Below are 5,523 nucleotides of genomic sequence, written 5' to 3'. Positions count from 1 at the left end.
GGCGATTTGCCTCAACCTCCCACCTCGCCATAAACGTCTCCCCATTACTCTCTCAGAGATTATGGAGCACACAGCAAGCAGCAATAATGGGAATGTTGGTTTTGCTGAGGTCTAACCTCATCAGCAGACAGCACCAGCGAGCTTTTAAATGTCCAAAGGCACATTCTACCACCATTCTGCACTTGCTCAGCCTATAGTTGAACTGCCTCTTACTACTGTCCAGGCTGCCTGTGTACGGCTTCATGAGCCATGGGAGCAAGGGGTAGGCTGGGTCCCCAAGAATAACTATTGGCATTTCAACATCCCAACATTTCAACATTTAATGGACTGGGAACCAAGAAACCTATAGTAATGGCTTTGTAAAGTATGTATAATTCCTGTATGGACACATGTATTTAAAGAACATTTTGTTACTACCTTTTGAGTTTTTGGCTAGCTGTTCTTCAAACTCCTTTTTGGCTCTTCTTCTTACATTTTTACACTTAATTTGGCAGTGTTTATGCTCCTTTATATTTACCTCACTAGGATTTGACTTCCACTTTTCAAAAGATGCCTTTTTATCTCTCACTGCTTCTTTTACATGGTTGTTAATCCACGGTGGCTCTTTTTCAGTGTTTTTTAATTTTGGGTATACATTTAAGTTGAGTCTCTATTATGGTGTCTTTGAAAAGTGTCTATGCAGCTTGCAGGGATTTCACTCTAGTCACTGTGCCTTTTAATTTCTGTTTAACTAACCTTCTTGTTTTTACATAGTTCCCCTTTCTGAAATTAAATGCCACAGTGCTGGGCTGTTGTGGTGTTCTTCTCACCACAGGAATGTTAAATGTTATTATATTATGGTCACTATTTCCAAGCAGTCCTGTTATAGTTACCTCTTGGACCAGATCCTGCACTCCACTCAGGACTAAATCGAGAGTTGCCTCTGGATTCAAATGTGCAAGAATTAGTACTTTTCTGCTAAAGTTTTTCAGTCAGATTACACAAGGATTCTTTCTCATTTCATAGAAGATTAGGGTTGGAAGAGACCTCAGGAGGTCATCTAGTCCAACCCCCAAAATTTCACTGTTCTCATACCGGGAGTTGAACCCAGGCCACCTGGGTGAAAACCAGGAATCCTAACCACTAGACCATATGGGAGCTGATATTTGAGGAGTTATATAGTTACATAAGTATATACAATGTAAATGTTTGCTATTACATTGTTTTCACTTATCTGTGTCCTGTTATAATGTATGTAACATTCAGTGGCACAAGTACAGTGGTACAGTCCGATAGGCCATACCAGTAAGATATTTATAGCTGGTACAGCGTACTGGAAAGACAAAGGAGAAGCCCGCCCCCAGCCCCGCTGTGACACTGTATTTCAGGGGAACACCCTGCATCCCCATGTTCATCCTTATGACATGGTTATGTTGGACTAGATTGATAACTGGTATATTTCTGATATGGGCAATGTAAGAAAGAGTGACTCCACAGCAGACCCCAGAATTTGGCCTGACCATTAGAAAGAAATATGTTTCTCAACCACCCTGCTGAGTCTGTGCTAATTGAAATTGCCTGTCAGTTTTACAAGATCAGTGTTAATTGTAGAAGCACATCCAGAGACAAAGAGATTGTTCTAAAAGTAACAAGATAATAGCTGCCTTTATGGCTGGTACAACTTTGTTTTCCTGAACTCTGAATAAGATGTGTGAACCCCTCACTCTTGCATGCTTATCTTGTTCGTTTCCTTTTAGATATAATAAGTGGGATGAATAGACTTATTGAAGTCTGCCATGTCCCACTGATTTTAGAACAGTTTGTTAAAGGATGGGTAGATGATAAAATGCAGATGTGACAGGATATACATTGGAGTGTGATTGTATGCATGTATGTATGATTGAATGAGGAATGAAAGATTAAAGGTTGAGGTGCCAGCCTTAAAATAAGATCGTCTGGCTAAAGAAAGCAGTGGACGAGATGGCACAGGTATGCCCTCAGGGTTATCAGGCTAAGGACAAGAGGGCTGAAGAACAAGATAACAACATACTGTCATTTTGTCATTTCTGTGCCATCTGCATGATTGACTATCACCTCAAACATGAGAACAGTGATTGATTATCATTTCAAACATGAAAACAACATGATGAAGCAAACCCTTTAAACTTGTATGAGAATAAATCCCTATAAGAACAGACCCTGAAGACTGAGGACTTTGGGTCTGATTCTGCAAACCAATCCCCAGCAGCATCGGATGCACATCTGACAAGGCCCTGCTCCACCCTCATGTCCAGGCCACCTGGCCAGTGACTTGGCACGAGCAACTCCTAGGCTGGTAACTATAACAACTTTGCAGAACTTGTGTGTGTGTATGAGTGAATGAGATGTTATAGCTATAACTGATTGCTTACTCTGATTCTTTCTGTATTCAAAATAAATGTGGCATTTTGCCTTATCCCCTTTAATAAGATCCTGCTGGTTTTTATTTTATTGGTATAACAATTGTGTGGTATCCAATGCAAAGTTTGTCATGTCGGGTGTCTTCGGAAGGCTCACAATGCACTGAGCATTGTTGTTATGGTAATATTACAGGTTGTAATTTCATGTATGTAGTTATGAGGCTGAAAATGTGTCGTCATGGCTTAAAACAAGTCCAGGCAAAACTCCAGAAAGAGGGGCAGTTCACACCTCATCAGGGCATGCAAGGGGCAAACCCAGCCCAGCCGCACAGGAACAAAGGACACTGGCCTAGGCAGCAACAAAGGATCTGTTGGACTCTCAAGTGAGTCACCCCCCTTCCCTTGGTCAGTTTGGGACTACGATGAGGTAATGCTCACCTGACCTTGAAGGGAGGGCAAAGCCAAGAGGGAAGAAAGAACATGATAAAAGGGAGAGACGTTTGCCATACTCTTCTTCTCTCTTCCACCTCCATCTACAGACACCACCACCAAACAATTGAAGCACTGATCAAAGGGGAGAGCCTGGCTGAAGGGCAACCAGCCAGCCTGTGGTGAGAAGCATCTAAGTTTGTAAGGGCACTGAAAGTGATAAGATCAGGTTAGAATGCATTTTGCTTTTATTTCATTTGACCAAATCTGACTTGTGCTTTGACTTATAATCACTTAAAATCTATCTTTTGTAGTTAATAAATTTGTTTGTTTATTCTACCTGAAGCAGTGCGTTTGGTTTGAAGTGTGTCAGAGACTCCCCTTGGGATAACAAGCTTGGTACATATCATTTTCTTTGTTAAATTGATGAACTCATATAAGCTTGCTGAATCCAGGGGGAATAATTGGACACTGCAAGACAGAGGTTCCTAGGGTTGTGTCTGGGATTGGAGATACTGGCTAGTGTCATTCAGTTGCACAATCCAAGCAGCAGCTGGCCAAAAGTGCTCACTCATGTAGCTGGGAGCAGCTTTCATGCCAGAGGCTATGTGTGAACAGGAGTGGGGGTTCTCACAGCAGAGTAGGGTAAGGCTAGCTCCCAAAGTTGAGGATTGGAGTGACCTAGCAGATCACTGGTTTAGATAACAACAAGGGAACATCACACCCGCCCCCTGCCCTTCCACGGAGCTGCGTCTCCTCCATCTGTACAGTATCCCCGCCGGAGGACAGGGCTGGGTTGGTTCTGGGGACGGTACAGGCACCAGAGGAGCTGCCAGAAGTCTGCTCCTTTCCCCACTGGGGACTGCAGTGGGGAAAAGGAGTAGAACACCAGCAGCTCCTCCGGCACAGCTGTACTGCTCCCAGCTCCACCCTCCGGCAGGGCTGCTGTACAGACAGAGGAGACACATCTCAGTGAAAGGGCAGGGGGAGGGGCTGGGGGCAGCACAGCTGTGCTCTCCCAGGAACACTATGGGGAAAGGAGCAGAACGTGCGGCTGCTGGGCAGCCCCACGCTGGCAGCTCCTCCAGCGCAGCTGCTGTACCACTCCCAGCCCTGTCCTCTGACCGGGCTGCTGTACAGACCCCAGGCAGGAGGACTCAGGAGATGCAGCTGCATGGAAGGGCTGGGAGTAGGGCTGGGGGCGATACAGCCATGCTGGTGGAGCTGCTGGTGTGGGACTGCCTGGTGGCCCCATGTTCTTGTGCTCCTTTTGCCGCTGCGGTTCCAGAGAGCCCTGATCTCCCGGGAACCGCAGTGGCTAAAGGAGCAGAATGTGGGGCCGCTGGGCAGCCCCATGCTGGCAGCACCTCCGGCGTGGCTGTACTGCCTTCAGCCCTACCCCCAGCCCTTCCACGCAGTGGCATTTCCTGAGTCCTCCTGCCTGGGGTCTCTCTGTACAGCAGCGGAAGGCAGGACAGAGCCCCCCCACCAACCCCTGGTAATTTGGGATGGATATTCATCATGAGAAGACTGCAGGGGCCCCAGGCTGGGGGGCAGGAGGCAGAGGAGTCACGTGGGGAGGTCATGTGCCCACCCCCACTTTGTGTCACTCCCATGAGTGCAGTGTACCAGCAAGAAATGAGTTCTACTTGCACCACTGGTAAAATTCCATTAATTTTCATGAACTTTAAGCACCAAATACACTCTTACACATTTAACAATCACTTTGATCTATACTAACATACAAATGAATTAGCTGGCTTCTAGCTATCCATCTGTAAGTATCCATCTTCTAGCTATCCATCAGTGAGGCCTGGGGGTTTGGCATGAGCTGGCACCTGGTCTGCTAGCATCAAACAGCACACAATCTCTCTACCATAAAAAATGGAAGATCAGAAATGAAAATACTCATTCCTATTTAGCATTACAGCTACAACTCCAATCTGTGAAACCACGGGAGCAAACTACCCCACACAAAAGCAAATGATAATTACACCCCCCACTTACACTAATATTTAAACAAGTGCTTTATTTTAAGCGAGTAGTCTAATTTAAGCCAAAGGGCCTACTCTCATGATTAATGTTAAGCATGTGTACTTGCAGAATAGGGAACTGAGACACTGATTCAAAATCCAAAAATATTGCTGAGAACAAAGTGATCAAAAGCAACTTGGCCTGAAGCAGCTCTCTCCAGTCTCACTGCACTGAAATCTGCAAAATGAGGGCAAACCCTGGGTTATTTTTTGCTGTCTATAGGGGAAAGCTGCATTGGTTTTTAAACGGATACAGTGAAACTGGCACAAACTTCTGTGTGGATGCTCCTGGTGCAGTTTGAGCGGCTTACTTCTGTTCCACTTCTGCTTGTTCCCAGCTGACTCAAACCCACTTACACCGACGGAGGAGCGTCCACACAGGCGGCTGCAGCAATTGCCTAACCCGGTTTACATTCCCCCCTTAGGCTGCTATCCCAAGGCCCTCCCCGAGATAAGGGGCTTTCTATGGCCCGAGTGGCAGCGGAGGGGTCCCCGCTTGGCAGCACGAGTGGGGCCCGCCCCAGGGCCAGGGCCAGCCACCCGCTCGGGCCTAGGCTGGGGCCAGCGAGGGCGTTGGGCCCCAGTCCGAGAGCGGCCCCCGGCGCAGGCCTAGGCGGGAGGCGCCGGCGGGAGCCTGGCTCCCCGGCACGGGCGGCCCCTGAGCGCCGCACGGCCGGCTGGGG

At 47.2% G+C, this 5,523-nt stretch overlaps 1 non-coding gene across 1 annotated transcript; it reads right to left on the bottom strand.

Moving 5' to 3' along the window:
• Positions 1-1,065: 1,065 nt before the first annotated feature.
• TRNAE-UUC (transfer RNA glutamic acid (anticodon UUC)) lies at positions 1,066-1,137 on the bottom strand. Its single transcript has one exon. It is a non-coding gene; the product is annotated as a tRNA-Glu (tRNA).
• Between the last annotated feature and the right edge of the window lie 4,386 nt (positions 1,138-5,523).

The sequence above is a fragment of the Lepidochelys kempii genome, chromosome 4 (assembly GCF_965140285.1).
Source record: "Lepidochelys kempii isolate rLepKem1 chromosome 4, rLepKem1.hap1, whole genome shotgun sequence".
Classification (NCBI taxonomy): Eukaryota; Metazoa; Chordata; order Testudines; family Cheloniidae; genus Lepidochelys; species Lepidochelys kempii.
The sequence above is the reverse complement of the archived record's forward strand: the minus strand, read 5'-3'. Positions and strand labels throughout refer to the sequence as shown.